We start from the raw sequence: 20,732 nt of genomic DNA on the forward strand, positions 1-20,732 counted from the left end.
CAGGTAATATGGATAAAGGATATATATTTCTTTTCCAAAGTGAAACAAGAATGGGTTTTCTTTTTTTGTAGAAAAAGTGAAACCTCTGCTTATAGTTCCAGGTACTTTTTAAGATTTCCCTCTTCTGAGTGGTGGAGGAGGGCTCTCCACAATGTTCCCATTCTTGACAAAATCTCTTAAAAATGTCATGATTCAGAGATCTGCTTCTGATAGGGGTGTTGCCTGTATGGTTGTAAAAAAAAAAACAAAAACTGCTTCAGGGTAACAGGTGGAGTCTTAGTTACCAGTGCCTTTCTGTGTAGTGAACAATGAGTGATGATGACCCAAGAGGTTCCTTTTTCATGAAAGTAGAGCAATATGTATGACAAATGTGGCAGGAATGCTGTCTGCATAAGCTTATGAAGTGTTTCTTTTCAGACAGTTTTGTTTGGCAATTTTTCTTCTTTTTCTTTTCTTCTTAAAAAAAATCATTTCCAAAACATCCACAGTCTTCATAATTTCTAAAAAGGACCAAAAATTTTTTTTGATGACACCAGCAAGTCCACAGTGAACAAAACGAGGAGATGGCTATTTTAAGGAGATGGCCTATAGTTCCCACCGGTTACTTGCTGAAGGAGAACTTTGAGGTTGCCAATTCTTTAATGATATGCTTCAAAACGTGAAAAAGAAATGTAATTACTCAAACATCACGTATTTGACAAAAAAATATTTCTAGCCTTTTCCCCAGCAGGAAAAGGATGTGGAGAAGCTGTGTATCATTGTGCTGGGACATTGCATGAGAGCCACAGAGGCCCGGGAATCACAGTGTGCTTTGCTCTTCCAAGGATGTGTGTGGGCCATGCTGCAGAGCAAATTTAAAACTCTTTGTAAGACTCAACAATTATTTAAAAAGAAGCTTGCAGGGTAGACCCCAATGCCATTGCAGAAAAATGAGGATTCTATTTGTGCATTAGGAATCCAGTACTCCAAGGATGGGGCAGGCCACCATCTTGGATCAATATTTGCTCCCCTACCTTTGGATTTCTAGACTGCTTACTTCGTTCTTTTTCTTTTTTCTTTTTCTTTTTTTTTCATTTTTACTTCTACCTTTGGGTCATTCCCTTGCTTTACACACAAGGATGAGTTTTCTGGGGATTTTGTCAGACTGAAACTTATCTTCACAATGTCTCTCAAGTTTCTTCTCATGTTATTGTGTTAATTATTCTTTCTTTCTTTTTTTTTAAATTTTTTTTCAGTGTTTATTTTTGAGAAAGAGAGAGACAGCGCACAAGCCGGGCAGGGGAGGGGGGTGGCGCAGAGAGAGAAGGAGACACAGAATCACAGAATCCGAAGCAGGCTCCAGGCTCCAAGCTGTTAGCACAGAGACTGACGCAGGACTCAAACTCACGAACTGTGAGATCATGACCTGAGCCAAAGTCAGAGGCCCAACCAACTGAGCCACCCAGGTGCCCCTGTTAATTATTATTTATTTTTCTATTTACTTATTTATTTTTTTAATTTATATCCAAGTTAGCATATAGTGCTATAATGATTTCAGGAGTAGATTCCAGTGATTCATCCCCTATGTATAGCCCCAGTGCTCATCCCAGCAAGTGTCTTCCCTGATGCTCCTTACCCATTTAGTCCATCCCTCCACCCACAATGCCTCCAGCAACCCTCAGTTTGTTTTCTGTATTTAAGAATCTCTTATATTCTGTCCCCCTCCTTGTTCTTATATTATTTTTGCTTTCCTTCCCTTATGTGCATCTGTTTTCTATCTTAAAGTCCTCATATGAGTGAAGTCAGATGATATTTGTCTTTCTCTGACTAATTTTGCTTAGCATAATGCCCTCTAGTTCCATCCACATAGTTGCAAATGGCAAGATTTCATTCTTTTTGATTGCTGAGTAACACTCCATTGTATATATATACCACATCGTCTTTATCCATTCATCTGTCGATGGACATTTGGGCTCTTTCCATACTTTGGCTGTTGTTGATAGTGCTGCTATAAATGTTGGGGTGCATGCGCCCCTTTGACAGTACACTGGGATCTCTTGGATAAATACCTAGTAGTGCAATTGCTGGGTCATGGGGTAGTTCTATTTTTAACTTTTTGAGAAACCTACATAGTGTTTTCCAGAGGGGCTGCACCAGCTTGCATTGCCACCAGCAGTGCAAAAGAGATCCTCTTTCTCCGCATCCTTGCCAACATCTATTGTTGCCTGAGTTTGTTTATTTTAGCCATTGTGACTGGTATGAGGCAATATCTCAATGTGGTTTTAATTTGTATTTCCCTGATGATGAGTGATGTTAAGTACTTTTTCATGCGTCTGTTAGCCATCTTGATGTCTTCTTTGGAGAAGTGTCTATTCATGTCTTTTGCTCATTTTTTCACTGGATTATTTGTTTTTTGAGTGCTGAGTTTGAGAAGTTCTTTGTAGATTTTGGACACTAACTCTTTCTCTGATATGTCATTTGCAAAAATCTTCTCCCATTCTGTCGGTTGCCTTTTAGTTTTGCTGATTGTTTCCTTTGCTGTGCAGAGGTTTTTATTTTGATGAGGTCCCAATAGTTCATTTTTGCTTTTGTTTCCCTTGCCTCCAGAGATATGTTGAGCAAGAAGTTGCTGCGGCCAAGGTCAAAGATGTTTTTGCCTGCTTTCTCCTCGAGGATTTTGATGGCTTCCTGTCTTCTGTTTAGATCTTTCATCCATTTTGAGTTTATTTTTTTGTATGGTATAAGAAAGTGGTCCAGGTTCATTTTTCTGCATGTTGCTGTCCAGTTCTCCCAGCACCATTTGGTGAAAAGACTGTCTTTATCCATTGGGTGCTCTTTCCTGCTTTGTCAAAGATTAGTTGGCCATATGTTTGTGGGTCCATTTCTGGGTTCACTATTCTGTTCCATTGATCTGAGTGTCTGTTTTTGTGCCAGTGCCATACTGTCTTGATGATTACGGCTTTGTAATACATATTGAAGTCCAGGATTGTGATGCCTCCAGCTTTGGTTCTTTTTCAGGATTGCTTTGGCTCATTGGGGTCTTTTCTGGCTCCATACAATATAATTTTAGGATTGATTGTTCTAGTTCTGTGAAGAATGCTGTTGTTATTCAGATTCAGATTGTGATTGCATTGAATATGTAGATTGCTTTGGGTAGTATTGGCATTTTAACAATATTTGTTCTTCCAATCAATGAGCATGGTGTATTTTTCCCATTTTTTTGTGTCTTCGTCAATTTCTTTCATAAACTTTCTATAGTTTTCAGTGTATAGATTTTCTACCTCTTAGATTTATTTCTAGGTATTTTATGGTTTTTGGTGCGATTGTAAATGGTATCAATTCCTTGATTTCTCTTTCTGTTGCTTCATTGTTGGTGTATAGGAATACAATCAATTTCTGTGCATTGATTTTATATCCTGCGACTTTGGTGAATTCATGGATCAGTTCTAGCAGTTTGTTGGTGGAATCTTTTGGGTTTCCCATATAGAGTATCATGTTGTCTGCAAAGATTGAAAGTTTGACTTCCTCCTTGCTGATTTGGATGCCTTTTATTTCTTTGTGTTGTCTGATTGCAGAGGCTAACTGATTGCAGAGGCTAAGACTTCCAATACTATGTTGAATAACAGTGGTGAGAGTAGACATCCCTGCCTTGTTCCTGACCATAGGGGGAAAGCTCTCAGTTTTTCCCCATTGAAGATGATATTAGAGTTGGGGCTTCCATATATGGCTTTTATGATCTTGAGGTACGATCCTTTCATCCCTACATTCTTGAGGGTTTTTATCAAGAAAGGATGCTGTATTTTGTCAAATGCTTTCTCTGCATCTTTTGAGAGGATCATTTGGTTCTTGTCCTTTCTTTTGTTGATGTGATGTGTCACATTGATTGTTCTGTAGATATTGAACCAGCCCTTCATCCCAGGTATAAATCCCACTTGGTTGTGAATAATTCTTTTAATGTATTGTTGGATCTGGTTGGCTAATATCTTGTTGAGGATTTTTGCATCCATGTTCATCAGGAAAATTGGTCTATAGTTCTCCTTTTTAGTGGGGTCTTTGTCTGGTTTTGGAATCAAGGTAGTGCTGGCTTCATAGAATGAGTTTGGAAGTTTTCCTTCCATTTCTATTTTTTGGAACAGCTTCAAAAGAATAGGTGTCAACCTTCTTTTAATGTTTGGCAGAATTCCCCTGGAAAGCCATTTGGCCCTGGACTCTTATTTTTTGGGAGATTTTTGGTTACTAATTCAATTTCCTTACTGGTTATGGATCTGTTCAAATTTTCTATTTCTTTTTGTTTCAGTTTTGGTAGTTTATATGTTTCTAGCAATTTGTCCATTTCTTCTAGATTGCCCATTTTATTGGCATATAATTGCTCATAATATTCTCTTATTATTGTTTGTATTTCTGCTGTGTTGGTTGTGATCTCTCCTTTCATTCTTGATTTTATTTATTTGGGTCCTTTCCTTTTTCTTTTTGATCAAACTGGCTAGTGGTTTATCAATTTTGTTAATTCTTTCAAAGAACCAGCTCCTGGTTTCATTGATCTGTTCTACTGGTTTTTTTATTTCAATAGCATTGATTTCTGCTCTAATCTTTATTAGTTCCTGTCTTCTGCTAGTTTTGGGTCTTATTTGCTGTTCTTTTTCCAGGTCTTTAAGGTGTGACGTTAGGTTGTGTATCTGAGGCCTTCCTTCTTTAGGAAGGCCTATAGTGCTATACACTTTTCTCTTATGATCACCTTTGCTGTGTCCCAGAGGTTTGGGGCTGTGGTGTTATCATTTTCATTGGCTTCCATGTGCTTTTTTTTCTTTATTTTTTAATTAAAAAAATAAATTTTTTAAAAGTTTATTTATTTTGAGAGGGACAAAGACAGCACAAGTCGGGGAGTGGCAGAGAGAGGGGGAAACAGAGAATCTTGAGCAGTCTCCGCACCATCAGCACAGAGCCTGATGCAGAGCTCAAACTCACGAAACTGTTAGATCATGACCTGCACTGAAATCAAGAGTCGGACACTTAAACAACTGAGCCACCCAGGCGATCCCCGCCCCGCGCCTCTGGCTTCCAGGTACTTTTTAATTTCCTCTTTAACTTCTTGGTTAGCCCATGCATTATTTAGTAGGATGTTCTTTATTTAGTCTCCAAGTATTTGTTATTTTTCCAAGTTTTTTTCTTGTTGTTGATTTTGAGTTTCATAATGTTGTGGTATGAAAATATGCATGGTGTGATCTCAATATTTTTGTACTTGTTAAGGACTGACTTGTGTCCCAGTATGTGATCTATTCTGGAGAATGTTCCATGTGCACTTGAGAAGAATGTATATTCTGCTGCTTTAGGATGAAATGTTCTAATATATGTTAAGTCCATCCAGTTCAGTGTGTCATTCAAAGCATTGTTTCCTTGTTGATTTTCTGTTTAGATGATCTGTCCATTGTTGTAAGTGGGGTGTTAAAGTCCCCTACTATTATGGTATTATTGTCAATGAGTTTCTGTATGTTTGTGAGTAATTCATTTATACATTTGGGTGCTTGCACATTTGGAGCATAAATGTCTACAGTTGTTAGATCTTGGTGGATAAACCCCTGAATTATGATATAATTCCCTTCTTTATATCTTGTTACAGTCTTTATTTTAAAATTTAGGTTATCTGATAAAAGTATGACCACTCAGGCTTTCTTTTGGTGACTATTAGCATGATAGGTGGTTCTCCAACCCCTTTTCTTTTTTCTTTTCTTTTCTTTCTTTTTTTCTTTTTTTTTGTATTTTGTAACACTGTTTTATTAAGAGTGAACCCTTTTCTAAAAAAAAAAAAAAAGAGTGAACCCTTTTCGGTATTCCTAAACTGTAAACAACGAGAAACTGAAGTATCAAAGGAACACATCAGGGATCATCTGTAACAGACAGAAACCTTTAAATTTTCTTATTGCCTTTATACAATCAATGTATATTTAAGTAAAACTGAATTCCTTATTAGGCAAACATTTGTGCATACGCTGTCTTCTCTTTATCTTTCTGTGCCTTTATCTCTTGTTTGGCTTTCAGCAGTTCTGCCTGGATAGATTTATCTTCCCTGCTCTCTCCTGAGCTTTCTTAAGATCAGCTAAAACTTGATCGTATTCTTTTAATCCTTGCCATCCGTGAACTCTGTGGTACAATGCTTTCGTATTTGATGGGTCTATTTCAAGAGCCTCCAAACAACTGTCAATCGCTCCCTGCCAATTTGACATCTTCAGTTTACAAGCACCAATATTCAGAACACAGCCTAAAGCTGTAGGTTGCAGCTTCGATCTATCTGCTTTCTCAATAACAGCCTTTGAACCTTCCACGTATCTTAAAACCTTTGTATATATTTTAATGGCCATCTCCCAGTTCTAGGATTTGAAAAAAGTATTTCCAATATTTTTTAAGTTTTCTGTTATTAGTAAAAATTTATCTACATCTTTTAAGTCTCTATCTGCTTCCTCAGGGAAATCTGGATGACTGTCACCAGAGCCATCTTTTGGGAATATGCCCCAGTCATCCCCTTTCTTCAATTTCCTCATTTTGCAGTAACACACAATTTGGCAGGTTTTTCAGCTTTCACTTATACATTTTCCGGTATCCTTACCACACCCATTCCTTTAATTATGTGGCCAAATACCACATGTTTCCTATCCAAATGAGGAGTCAGAACTGTTGTGATAAAGAACTGAGAACCATTTGTATTGCAGCCTGCATTTGCCATGCTCAATAAGCCTTCCTGGTCATGCTTATAATAGAAATTTTCATCTTCAAGTTTTCCACCATAAATACTTTCTCTGCCTGTCCCATTTTGATTTGAGAAGTCTCTACCCTGAATCATAAATTTCTTAGTAATTCGATGGAAAGGACATCCTTTGAAATGGAGAGGTTTCCCAGTGGTGGGTCCAATGCCTTTTTCTCTGTACACAATGCACGAAAATTTTCTGCAGTTTTCAGTACAATATCTGCAAACAATTCTAAGACAATTCACCCAACTCGCTCTCCTCCAATGTCCATGTCAGAGAAGACTCAGGGGTTATTGGGGTTGGAGGGCTTAGTTTGGGGTGGGGGGATTGGTTAGACATATTGAATTGCAGATGCATTTGGAAGCAAACTCAGAGAACCTCCTCCGTCCCCTTGCTTTCAATCTGAAGGTGTCTTTAGGTCTAAAGTGGGTCTCTTGTAAATAGTATATAGATGGATCTTGTTTTCTCATCCATTCTGTTAACCTATGTCTTTTGATTGGAGGTTTCAGTCCACTGATATTTAGAGTGAGAACTGAAAAGTATGAATTTATTGCCATTATGTTGCCTGTAGAGTTGGAGTTTCTGGTGGTGTTCTCTGGTTCTTTCTAGTCTTTGTTGCTTTTGGTCTTTTTTTTTCCCCTGTCTTTTCTCCCCTGAGAGATTCCCCCTTAAAATTTCTTGCAGGGCTGGTTTAGTGGTCACGAACTCCTTTAGTTTTTGTTTGGGAAAATTCTTATCTCTTCTATTTTGAATGACAGCCTTGCTGGGTAAAGAATTCTTGACTGCATATTTTTCTGATTCAGCACACTGAATATATCCCGCCACTCCTTTCTGGCCTGCCAAGTTTCCGTGGATAGGTCTGCTGCAAACCTGATCTGCCTTCCCTTGTAGGTTAGGGACTTTTTTTTCCCTTCCTGCTTTCATGATTCTTTCCTTGCCTGAGTATTTTGTGAATTTGACTGTGATATACCTTGTTGATGTTCGGTTTTTGTTGAATCTAATGGGAGTTCTCTGTGCTTCCTGGATTTTGATGTCTGTGTCTTTCCCTAGGTCAGAAAAGTTTTCTGCTATGATTTTCTCACAGAAACCTTCTACCCCTTTTTATCTTTTTTCATTTCCTGGGACCCTTATGATTCAGATGTTATTCCTTTTTAATGAGTCACTGAGTTCTCTACTTCTTATATTATGCTCTTTTGCCTTAGTTTCCCTCTTTTTCTCTGCTTCATTATTCTCCATAAATTTGTCTTCTATATCGCTGACTTACTTCATCCATCCTTGCCACTGTGGCATCCATTAGGATTGCAGCTCAGTTACAGCATTTTTATTTTCATCCTGACTAGATTTTTACTTCTTTTATCTCCACAGAAAGGGATTCTATGCTTTCTTTAACTCCAGCTAGTATTCTTTTTATTGTGATTCTAAATTCTGGTTTAGACATCTTGCCCGTTATCTGTGTTAAGTCCCTGGCTGTTATTTTTTCCTGTTCTTTTTTTTTTTAATTTTTTTTTTCAACGTTTATTTATTTTTGGGACAGAGAGAGACAGAGCATGAACGGGGGAGGGGCAGAGAGAGAGGGAGACACAGAATCGGAAACAAGCTCCAGGCTCTGAGCCATCAGCCCAGAGCCTGACGCGGGGCTCAAACTCACGGACCGCGAGATCGTGACCTGGCTGAAGTCGGACGCTTAACCGACTGCGCCACCCAGGCGCCCCTCCTGTTCTTTCTTTAGGGATGAATTCCTTCATTCCATCATTTTGAAGGAAGTGAAAGACTGCCAAGTTCTGTGGTTAAAGTTGTGCAGATTGTTGTGTTAATCCTCAAATCAGTTTTCTAGGTGTGCAAGATGGTTTGGCCTTGATCTAGCTGCATTTCAGGGACAAGACAGGCAAAAAAAAGTTCCATTCTTCTCCACCATCTTGGCCTCTCCATTAATTATTATTTCTAATAAAAACTACCTTTTATATGTGTCATGACTTTTTTTTTCTTTTTTTAATATATATTTTTAAAATTTATTTATTTTTGACAGAGAGAGAGACAGAACGTGAGCAGGGTAGGGGCAGAGAGAGACAGAAACACAGATCTGAAGCAGGTTCCAGGCTCTGAGCTGTTAGCACAGAGCCCGATGCAGGGCTGAAACTCATGAACCATGAGATCATGACCTGAGCCGAAGTCAGCCGCTTAACTGAGCCACCCAGGTGCCCCATGACTTTTTTTTTCTCCCAGGAACCTAGAAATTTGGAAGAGTATAACCAGTTGTGGGAAAACCCATGTACTGTTTGTATTTTTTCTTTAAAATATAGCCACATATGTTTTCAAACATAGCTACATAGATTTTCTTTAAAACATAATTATGTAAGTTATAAAGAAAAAATAAAAAAAATACATTTAAGTTCTTTATATGTTTTGAATACCAACTCTTTATCTGATATGTCATCTGGAAATATTTTCTCCCATTCCATAGATTGCCTTTACTTTTGTTGATTGTTTCCTTCACTGTGCAGAAGCCTTTTATTTTGATGAAGTCCTGCCACTCTGGACAACAGTATGGAGGTTCCTCAAAAAGTTAAAAATAGAACTACTCTACAGTCTAGCAATTGCACCACTATGTATTTACTCAAAGAATACAAAAATACTAATTCAGAGAGATACATGCATCCCCATGTTTATAACAGCATTATCTACAGTAGCCAAACTATGGAAATAGCCCAAGTGTCTGTCGACTGATGAATGGGTAAAGGCAATGTGCTACCAGTGGTGCCTGGGTGGCTCAGTTGGTTAAGTGTCAGACTTCAGCTCAGGTCATGATCTCATGGTTCGTGAGTTCAAGTCCTGTGTCAGGCTCTGTGCTGACAGCTCGGAGCCTGGAGCCTGCTTTGGATTCTGTGACTCCCTCTCTCTCTGCCCCTCCTCCTCTTGCACTCTGTCTCTTTCTCTCTCAAAAATAAACATTAAAAAAATAAAAAGAGAAGAGAAAATGTGGTACATATATACAATGGAATATTAGCCACAAAAAAGAATGAAATCTTGTCATTTGCAACAACGTGCATGGAGCTAGAGAGTATTATGCTAAGTGAGAGAAGTCAGTCAGAGGAAGACAAATACCATTTGATTTCACTCATATGTGGAATTTAAGAAACAAAGCAAATGAGCCAAGGGAAAAAAGAGAGAGATGCAAACCAAGAAAGAGACTCTTAACTGTAGAGAACAAACTGTTGGTTGCCAGAGGGGAGGTGGGTGGAGGCATGGGGTAAATAGGTGATGGGGATTAAGGAGTGCACTAGTGATGGTGAGCACTGGGTGTTGAGTCACTAAATTCTATACGTGAAACAAATACTACACTGTATGTTAACTAACTGGAATTTAAATAAAACCTTTAAAAAAAGACGAATTTTTTAAACTAAGAAAAATGATGAGGGGCAAGCTTTTAAGAAGCACCGTCTCCAAACCACCAAGTCTTGTGGTGGACAATTTATCTTTACTGTTTTGTGAATTTTCACAGTAGTCTTTTTAAAGTTAAGGATAATAAATCACAGAGAGATGAAACACTTTGTTTAGTTCAGCTTTGCCAGGTCTGTCTGGCTATCTAACCTTGATGACTCAAAATTGTATATATTTTTTATCTCTTCCGAATGAAAAAGCATACTATCTGAAACCTTGGGCAGGACTCGGTTCTCCTGTGGTTTAATTTCTCATTTTACATAAGAAGAAATGATGTAATAATCCACTTTCCAAAGCTTACAAAACAGGTTCCTGAGAGATTGCCATATAGTGACATGGTAGTTGGTGATGCAGACCTAGCAGCAGGGCTTCCCTGAGGACAGAGGAAGAGCTGGAAGTACACACCCTACCCCTATAAATGATTGACAGGGAAATGGTAGAGGAAGTGGTAGGTACTAACTGGAGCTGGAGGAACAATTCTGTGGGGAGCTGAGCCTTCCCCACTCCCATTTAAGAGTAGCAGGTTGACATGAAGGACAGACAGACATTAGTACACCTGAGCTTTCCCCTTCCCTTTTCAGAATAAGGAACATAGGTCACAAGGGCAACCTGCAACAGCCAGCATCCATCCGATCCTTCCCATGTGCCTAGCACTATGCATCAACCTATTAAATCTCATTTAATGGCTGCAACAACCTTATGAAGGGTTTTGTTATCTCTGTTTTACAGAAGGGGCAACTGAGGATTTGAGAGTATAAGTGTCTTGCTCAAGATCACAAAGCTGGTAGGTAAAGAAATAACCTTGGTTTCAATTGCTAACACATTTGTATCATTTCCATAGACTTCTGTGTGTTTTTACAAAATTGTTTACCCTGGATTTCCTTTAGCTGGGAGGCTTTTAGGTTGAGAAGCTTTAAAATAGGTCATGGGGTGCCTGGCTCAGTTGGTGGAGCATACGACTCTTGATCTTGGGGTTGTGAATTCGAGCCCTACATTGAGTATGGAGATTACTTAAAAAAAAATAAAATCTTTAAAATAAGTCATGAATGTTCTGAGAAACTTAATCCCATTTTCATTAGAATTATTAATATAAAGTTAACCTGATCTTAGAGACTCACCTCTTTAACCCCCAAACTGGTCCAGAATCAATCCACAAAGAGTTATCTTTCCATTGCCTATCAGTTCAGGCCTTTAAAAAAGTATGATAAATTTCATTGTGTCATGATATATAATCTCTTGGATTCTGTTTGATAGTATTTTGTTGAGAATTTTTATGTCTATATTCATAAGAGATATTGGTTTGTAGTTTTCTTCTCTTGTCATGTTTTTGTCTGGTTGCGATATCAGGGTAATGATGACCTTATAGATTGAACTGGGAAATTTTCATACTTCTATTTTTTAGGAGAATTTGTGAAGAATTCGTGTTAATTTCACTTTAAATATTTGGGAGAATTCATTAGTGAAGCCATCTGAGTCTAGGCTTTTCTTTGTGGGAAGATTTTTTTTTTTTTATCTTTTTTTAACGTTTATTCATTTTTGAGAGACAGAGAGAGACAGAGGCATGAGCAGGGAAGGGGCAGAGAGAAGGAGACACAGAATCTGAAACAGGCTCCAGGCCCCTAGCTCTCAGTACAGAGCCTGACGCAGGGCTCGAACCCACGAACTGTGAGATCCTGGCCTGAGTCAAAGTCAGACGCTCAACCAACTGAGCCCCCAGATGCCCCGGGAAGATTTTTATTATTAATTCAATCTCTTAACTTCCTATTGGTCTATTCAGATTTTCTTTTATTTTTTTTCTTGAGTCAGTTTCAGTAGTTTGTACCTTTTTGGGAATTTCTCCATTTCATCTAGGTTATCTAATTTGTTGGCATGTAATTATGATTCTTTTCTTTGTATAAGGTTGAGAATAATGTCCTTTCTTTCATTCCAGATTTAAGGAACTAATTTCAGTTTTTTATTTTTATTTCTTACTTTTTTTGGTCATTCTAGCTAATGGTTTGTCATTTTTTGGATCTTTTAGAAGAACTTAGAAGATTTTTTTCTATTAGCTTTTATTTTCTATTTCACTTATTTCCACTCTTCATTATTTTCTTCTTTATCCTTGCTTTAGGCTTAGTTTGCATTTATTTTCCTAGTTTCTTAAGTTAAAACATTAAGTTATTGATTTAACACAGGCATGCACAGCTATAAATTTACCTGTATACACTGCCTTCACTGCATCTCATTTTTACTGTTTCATGGTCATTAATCTCAGCATACTTAATAATTTCTTTTATGATTTCTTCTTTGACCTATTGATTATATAGGAGTATGATGCTTAATTTTCATGTATTTATGAATTTCCCATATTTTCTTTATTTATTGCTTCTAATTTTATTCCATTGTGGTTGGAGGACATGCTTTGTATGATTGAAATCTTTGTGAATGTATGGAGGCTTGTTTTATGACCTAGCATATGATCTATCCTGGAGAATATTCTGTGTGTGTCTGAAAAGAATGTACATTCTGTTGGGATGCCTGGGTAGCTCAGTCGGTTAAGTGTCTGACTCTTGGTTTTGGCTCAGGTCATAATTTCATGGTTTGTGAGTTTCAGCTCCACATCAAGCTCTGCGCTGGTGGTATGTTGCCTGCTTTGGATTCTCTCTCTCTCCCCTCTCTCCCTCTGCATCAACCCCACTTGTTCTCTCTCTCAAAATAAATAAATAAGCTTAAAAAAATGTACATCCTATTGTTGTTGGGTGGAGTGTTATTTAAATGTCTGTTATGTCTAGTTGGTTTATGGTGTTTTCAGGTCTTCTATTTCCTTTTTGATCTTCTGCCTAGTTGTACTATTCATTTTTGAAGTCTCCAATTGTTATTGTTGAATTGACCATTTCTCCTTGCAGTTTTGTAACTTTTTACTTCACACATTTTTAGATTTTGTTATTATATGCATACATGTTTATAACTGTCACTTATTTCTGATAAATTTACCCTTTTATTACTATAAAATGTTCTTTTGTCTTACAGTCTATTTTGTCTGATATTAGTACAGCCACTCCAGGTTTTTGGATACTCCATACTCTATGCATATATCTCTTTTCTCATCCTTTTATTTTCAACTTATTTTTGTCTTCGAATCTAAAATTTGTCTTCTGTGGATGGCATATAGTTGGATCATGGATTTTTTTTCTTCCATTCTCCCAAATCCTGCTTTTATATTTAATCTAATAACCAGTTTGGTAGGATTCATATCTGTCATTGTGCTCTTTGTTTTCTATATTTATTATATCTTTCTTGTTCCTTTGTCCTTCCATTACTACCTTCATTTTTGTTGTTTTCAATTTTTTTAAATTATTTTAGAAAGAGAGTGTGTGTGAGTTGGGGAAAGGGGCATAGGAAGAGAGAGAGAGAATCCCAAGTAGGCTCCATGCTCAGCATGGAGGCCTGACTCAGGCCATGACCCTGGGATCATGACATGAGATGAAATTGAGAGCTAGATGCTCAACTGACTGAGCCATCCAGGAACGCGTTGTCATTTTCTAGTGTACCATTTTAATATCTCCTCATTTTTAAATTCCATTTGTGAATTATTTTCTGTCAGTTCAGAGCCAGATGTAGGGCTTGATCTCATGAACCATGAGATTGTGACCTGACCTGAAATCAAGAGTCAGACGCTTAACCTATTGAGCCACCCATGTGCCCCATGTTTTTGTCTTTTAATAGTTTGACTATGATGTGTCAAGTGTGGATCTAATTGGAGTTTCTTGAGCTTCTTGGATGTGTTAATTTTTGGTTTTCATCAAATTTGAGAAATTTTGTCCCTTATTTCTTCAAATAGACTTTCTATCCCCTCTTCTCTTTCTTTCAGGCGCTCTCATCCTGTGAATGCCATTACACTTAATCATGTCTCACAAGTCTTTGAGACACTGTTTATTATTTTTCATCATTGTATTTTCTTTCTGTTCCTCAGACTAGATAGTTTCTATTAACCCATCTTTAAGTTTGTTGATACTTTTTGCAGCCAACTCAGATTTGTTGTTGAGCTCTTCTACTGATATTTCATTTCAGTTATTGTGCTTTTCAGCTCCAGAATTTCTATTTGGTTCTGTTATTTATTTATTTTGAATAATTGCTATTTATTGGTATTATTTATTGGATGAGATGTTGTTCTCATATGTTCTTTTAGTTTTTTAGTTCTATGAATGTATTTATAATAGATGATTTAAAGGTTTTGTCTAATAAGTCCAACATTTGAGCCCCATCAAGGACAGTTTCCATTAGCTGTTTTTTTATCCTCTTGGTATGGACCATACTTTCCTATTTCTTTGCATGTCTTATAAACTTTTAAACAAATATTGGACATTTAAGATAATATAATATGGTAACTTTGAAAATGAGACCATCCCTTCCACCAACCAGGGTTTGTTGTTGTTGTTTGTGGTTGTGATGGTGATTGTTGTTGCTGTTTATTTTCTGAACTAATTCTCTAAAGACTTTCCTGAACTAATTGTGTAAAGTGTATATTCTCTGTTGTATATGGCCACTGAAGTTTTTGCTCAGTTAACTTAATGATCAGCTAATGATTGGACAGAAATATCCTTAAATGCCTTGAACTGGAAAGTCTCCTAGCCTTTGCTCAGGGATTTTCTATGCCTGTTGGGGCATACTTTCAGCATTCTGATAGGCAGTTTTTGCAACTCTTCCTTAGCCTTCATTTTCTGTTTGTACAGAATCTCAAGGCTAGCCAGAGGTGAAAATATTAGGACCTTCTAAGATCTTTCCTGGCATACTCACATCTCTGCATGTGCATGGCCTTTTAGATTCCCAGGAATATGTTGAGCTTTTCAAAGTCCCTAAGGACTCCTTATTCACTAGCTTCTCCTTTAAAATTTTCCTGGTCAGCCTCTTATTTGCTCAACTGTTAGTGCTATCTTAAACAGCTGTGATGTTAAATAATTGCCATGCATTTTTTTTTTTTTTGACAAGCACTGTTGGGAAAAGGCTATTCCACTGAGCAAGTGCTGAGTTAGGTCAAAAAAGAAGCCCCGTTAGTGGGGATTTCCAGAAAGCTGCCACTTAGGTCATATGATGGTCCATTCTTTGGGAATGGAGGTTTTTGGGGAGTGCTAAACCTGTTCTGCCATATCAGTGACTTCTAGGCTACTGGTGTAACAGCTGCTGTGAGTGCAAATCTGTTGGGTTTCAAGACTACTATGTGGATAGGAATAGGGCAAATTAAAGATTCCACAATGCTTTTTTTTTTTAAACAGATATTCAGACTTTTTTCTTGAGAAAAGAAGAAAAATTGGATTACTACAAGCCTTTGGTTAATTTCCAGAATTCTGAAAAAAGCTGATTTTGACAGTTTTACTGGTGCTGTTATTATTTTTATAGAGAACTATATTTGGGGAGCTTGTTTCCTGCCATCATGGAAGTACTTCTCAAGATTTTTTTTTTTTTTGCAACAAAAAGCAATTATACTGAAACTTGTCCAGCAGAGAAACAGAAACTTCCTACTTCATTATGCATCATCCCACACCCCATGTCTATTTGATTTTGTTCAGGATAGCTATCTTTGAAAAATGTTCTGTGGTTTTTTGATCCTTCACTTAATCCTTTAACTCTTAAAGAGAAGGGGCCTTGAACTGTAAATGTCCCCTAAAGTTTGATAATTAAGGATTTTAATAATGTTTTTATTATTTCAGTTTGGATTTTAGAACATCATTGTGTTTCATCCATTTTTCTTAAAAAATTTAAAATCTAACTCCCCCTCCCTGGGTTTACTAATGTGTAACCATCGCACAGAGCAAACTAATATACTTATCACCTGAATGAATGGATATCTTACAGTAAAATTGACAAAGGGAGGAATTTTCAGCATAATGAATTCCCATCAACTTATTTTTAATCATTAGATGTATGGTTTTTTTTAAAGTTTATTTATTTTGAAAGAGAGAGAGAAAGAACAAGGGAGGGGCAGAGAGAGGGAGAGACAGAATCCCAAGCAGGCTCTGCACTGACAGAGCAGAGCCTGACATAGGCCTTGAACTCACGAACCATAAGATCATGACCTGAGCAGAGATCAAGAGTCAGACACTCAACTGACTGAGCTGCCAAGGTGCCCCTGGATTTATATTTTAATTAAAAAAAAAATCTGACCTAAAAACTCATGAAGGAGAAGTCAAGATATTTGCCAATCTTTTAGATAAACATTAGAATATTGTAAGTTATTTTATGACTCTTAATTAACATGTTATCATTTTTCAGCTTTGAGCCATCCACTGAGCTCATGCCTCTTCTCTTTTCTTCAAATCTTTAGCCTAATTGTCTAAGATTTAGGAATTTCCCTACATTACACAGTCATCTGACAGCATAACCTTTGGGCCTTGTCTTATTCCTCTTTATCTTCTCCACTGAACCAAACATCTTTCATATTTTCATGTAGTCAAGTTTATCTATTTTTCCATTTTGGTCTGTGGGTTTCATGTTGTACTTAGGCAAAATTAAGTTTTCTCTTGTATTTTCTTCCACAGTTTTTATAGTTTCATTTTAAATAATTGATCCAACCAGAATTTATTCTGGTCTAAGGAGTGACGTAGGGATTAACTTTTATTCTTTTCCCAAAAGATTTGCCAGGTGACTCAATTCTGTCATTGAATAGTTTTATCTTTTCCCAATGTATAGGTAATGCAACTTTTTACAAAAGAAATTTTTATATGTACTTTAGCTTTGATTATGTTTCATTTATCAGCTTGTCTATTTTGACTGAAGTACCAATTATTGTTGCTATTAAAATCTAGTAGAACTCCTAGTTTACTGTCAAGGTGGATCCAGCTTTTGTGTGACCTAATGCTAATATAGTTTAAGAAAAAGATGGGGCGCCTGGGTGGCACAGTCGGTTAAGCGTCCGACTTCAGCCAGGTCACGATCTCGCGGTCCGTGAGTTCGAGCCCCGCGTCAGGCTCTGGGCTGATGGCTCGGAGCCTGGAGCCTGTTTCCGATTCTGTGTCTCCCTCTCTCTCTGCCCCTCCCCCGTTCATGCTCTGTCTCTCTCTGTCCCAAAAATAAAATAAACGAAAAAAAAAAAGAATACAAAATCACAAAAAATTAGTACAAAAAGGAATATTGATTTAGAAAGAGAAAAAAATCATCACAAATTACAGAATTTTGGAATATAATTACTTCAAACATCATAACAGCTGGAAAACAATCAATATTTTTATATGTTGCCTCTTACCTTTCTATAATGATTTCCCCCTACTTTTTGACTATTTACTTTTTGATTATCTCTTCATATCAAATAATTTTATAATATAATTTTCTATATAGAGAAAGGAAAAATAGTCTTTTTTCTATCATATATTTTTTATTATTGAAACATTTTTATAATTAAAGTTTATAATTTCTTATAACTGAAATAAATTTTTTTCACCTTTATATCTTATCATTGGTAATGTCATGTAAATTGGGAGAAACTTCAAGTTTGGCTTCCCAACTTCTATAAACCTCCACAAAATTTCTTTAATATATGAGCTGTAAGATTTTAGGCATTAGTGTTTTTTTTCCCCCATGAATGATATTATGTATTTATTGAAATGTTGGCATTCATTAACAAATATGTTGTTGATATCACTGTCATGTTGTATTTTCATGTCCTGAATCAGCAGGAGTTGGCATAATAGACAGTAAAATGTTTTTAGAAACTATTCCCATAGTATGGTTAGCCTATACCTTATACGCTGAAGTGACTGAATACCACATAAATATATCCAACTACATCCAAACTAAATGAATCTTCCAGTCAGCTTTCTCTCAGCTGGTTCTCAAAATTCCTAAGTCCTCTCCAGTACTATCCATCACAAGGGAAAGTGTGATGAAGAGGAACTGGAATGAAAAGAGAGGTCTTGGGGCACCTGGGTGGCTTAGTCGGCTAAGTGTCTGACTCATGATCTTGGCTCAGGTCATGATCTCACAGTTCTTCAGATCCAGGACTGCATCAGGCTCTGTGCTGACAACATGGAGCCTGCTTGGGATTCTCTCTCTTCCTCTCTCTCTGCCCCTCCTCCACTTGCTTGTGTGCTTTCACTTTCTCAAAATTAATAAACATTTAAAAAGAGAGAGATAGATGTCTTAACCAATTGCAGTTAAAATACCTTACGTGTGAAATTTTAACAAAATCATATGAGCATTTAAATACATTGCTAGACCCCTCCCAGGGCCTTGAAAGTGATCCATGCAGGTGTGGCACCCTGAGGTTTAAGCTTTATTGGTTTTATAGCAAATCCATCTGTATACATTACTCTTGTTTTCAATAAATCTCTGAGATGTTCTCATTTGTTTATTTTTTTCCAAAGAGCTTAAGAATAATTTTATCCAGTTCACAAAAATCTTATTTGGGAGAATACCTGGAAGATGGCAGTGTAGGAGGACACTGGGCTTACCTCGTCCTGCTGATCACTTAGATTCCACCCACATATGCTTAAATAACCCAGAAAACTGCCAGAAGACTAGCAGAGCAGACTCTCTGGAGCCAAGCGTAGACAGGAGGCCCACAGAAGAGGGTATGAAGGGCAGAGAGGCGGTGCGTGCTACATGGACTGGCAGGAGGGAACCGGGATGGTGGAGGGGCAGCCCACCCGGCAAGGCAGAGCCCCCAAATCTGGCTTGCAAAAGTGGAGGGGCCAGACTGCATAAGTTCTGATAGCCAGTGGGACATAATATCTGGAATGTTAAAAGTCAACAGCTCTGCTCTTGGAGAGCTGGGAGGGTGAGAGGACACTGGGAGGGAGAGTTGCTGAGCCCCAGAAGACAGAGCTCAGCTCGGCAGGGAACAAAGGCTCTGACAAGTGCCATATCCCTCTCCCATCCCCCAGCCAAAATTCCAAAGGGAACCAGTTCCTGTCACCAAACTTGCTTGCACCGTGCAAACACCAAACGCTGTGCTTCTCTGGATCCATCCCTCTGACGGGTCTGCCTCCCTCCTGGTGCTGCAGGGCCCCTCCTGCAGGGGACCACCAGCAGCAAAGCAAGCTAAGCCTGCCCCTCCCACAGCTGTGCACCTTGCGGAACCACCCTGGCTAATATGCCAGATCCCATCGAAGCAGCACCACAAGCCTGGATGTGCAAGTAGCCTAGACAGGGGCCACACCACTCCACAGTGAGTCCTCCCTCTGGGAGAGGGGAAGAAAAGGTACACACCAGACTGACTGTGGCCCCAGCACTGGGCTGGGGGCAGACATTGGGTCTGACTGTGGCCCCACCCACCAACACAAGTTACTCCAGACAGCACAGGGGAAGTGCCCTGCAGTGTCGAGCCACTGCAGGGACTACCCAAGAAAATGAGACGGATGAACTCTCCTCAAAAGAAACTCTAGGAAGTAGCAACAACTAACGAATTGATCAAAAATGATGTAAGCAATATAATAGAACAAGAATTTAGAATAATAGTCATAAAATTAATCGCTGGACTTGAAAAAAAGCATAGAGGACAGCAGAGAATCTATTGCAACAGACATCAAGGGACTAAGAATTGTCATGAGGAGCTTAAAAATGCTATAAATGAGGTGCAAAATAAAATGGAGGTGGCCATAGCACGTATTGAAGAGGCAGAGGAGAGAATAGGTGAATTAGAAGATAAAATTATGGAAAAAGAGGAAGCTGAGAAAAAGAGATTAAAAAAATCAAGGAGTATGAGGGGAGAATTAGAGAACTAAGTGATGCAATCAAATGGAACAATATCCATATAATAGGAATTCCAGAAGAGGAAGAGAGAGAGGAAGGGGCTGGAGGTTTACTTGAACAAATTATAGCTGAGAACTTCCCTGATCTGGGGAAGGAAAAAGGCATTGAAATACAAAAGGCACAGAGAACTCCCTTCAGACATAACTTGAATCGATCTTCTGCACGACATATCATAGTGAAACTGGCAAAATACAAGGATAAAGAGAGAATTCTAAAAGCAGCTAGGGATAAATAGCCTCTAACTTACAAAGGTAGACACATAAGAGTAGTGGCAGACCTATCTACTGAAACTTGGCATGCCAGAAAGAATGGCGGAAATCTTCAATGTGATGATCAGAAAAAATATGCAGCTGAGAATCCTTTATCCAGCAAGTGTGTCAATCAGAATAGAGGGAGAGATAAAGGTCTTCCCAAACAAAAACTGAAGGAATTCATCACCACTAAACCAGCCCTACAAGAGATCCTAAGGGGGATTCTCTGAGTGAAATGTTGCAAAGACCACAAAGTACCAGAGACATCACTATAAGCATGAAACCTACAGACATCACAATGACTCTAACCCCATATCTTTCAATAATAACACTGAATGTAAATGGACTAAATGCACCAACCAAAAGACATAGGGTATCAGAATGGATAAAAAAACAAGACCCATTTCTTTGCTGTCTACAAGAGACTCATTTTAGACCTGAGGACACCTTCAGATTGAAAGTGAGGGGATGGAGAACTATATATCATGCTACTGGAAGTCAAAAGAAAGCTGGAGTAGCCATACTTATATCAGACATACTAGACTTTAAATTAAAGGCTGTAACAAGAGATGAAGAAGGGCATTATATAATAATTACAGAG

General features: G+C 37.9%; 1 long non-coding RNA gene and 1 pseudogene across 1 annotated transcript in view; one reads left to right on the forward strand and one right to left on the reverse strand.

Annotated features, from left to right (window-relative positions):
- Nucleotides 1–5,834: 5,834 nt before the first annotated feature.
- On the reverse strand, nt 5,835–7,032 carry LOC106970139 (peptidyl-prolyl cis-trans isomerase D-like; annotated as a pseudogene).
- A 1,170-nt stretch (nt 7,033–8,202) lies between these two features.
- LOC113598502 (uncharacterized) overlaps nt 8,203–20,732 on the forward strand; it is a 299,088-nt gene continuing 286,558 nt past the window's right edge. Inside the window, exon 1 of the long non-coding RNA XR_008298486.1 lies at nt 8,203–10,941. This is a non-coding gene — a long non-coding RNA (uncharacterized LOC113598502). The remainder of the gene's footprint in view (nt 10,942–20,732) is intronic.

This window comes from Acinonyx jubatus, chromosome B2 (genome assembly GCF_027475565.1).
Source record: "Acinonyx jubatus isolate Ajub_Pintada_27869175 chromosome B2, VMU_Ajub_asm_v1.0, whole genome shotgun sequence".
Lineage (NCBI taxonomy): Eukaryota > Metazoa > Chordata > Mammalia > Carnivora > Felidae > Acinonyx > Acinonyx jubatus.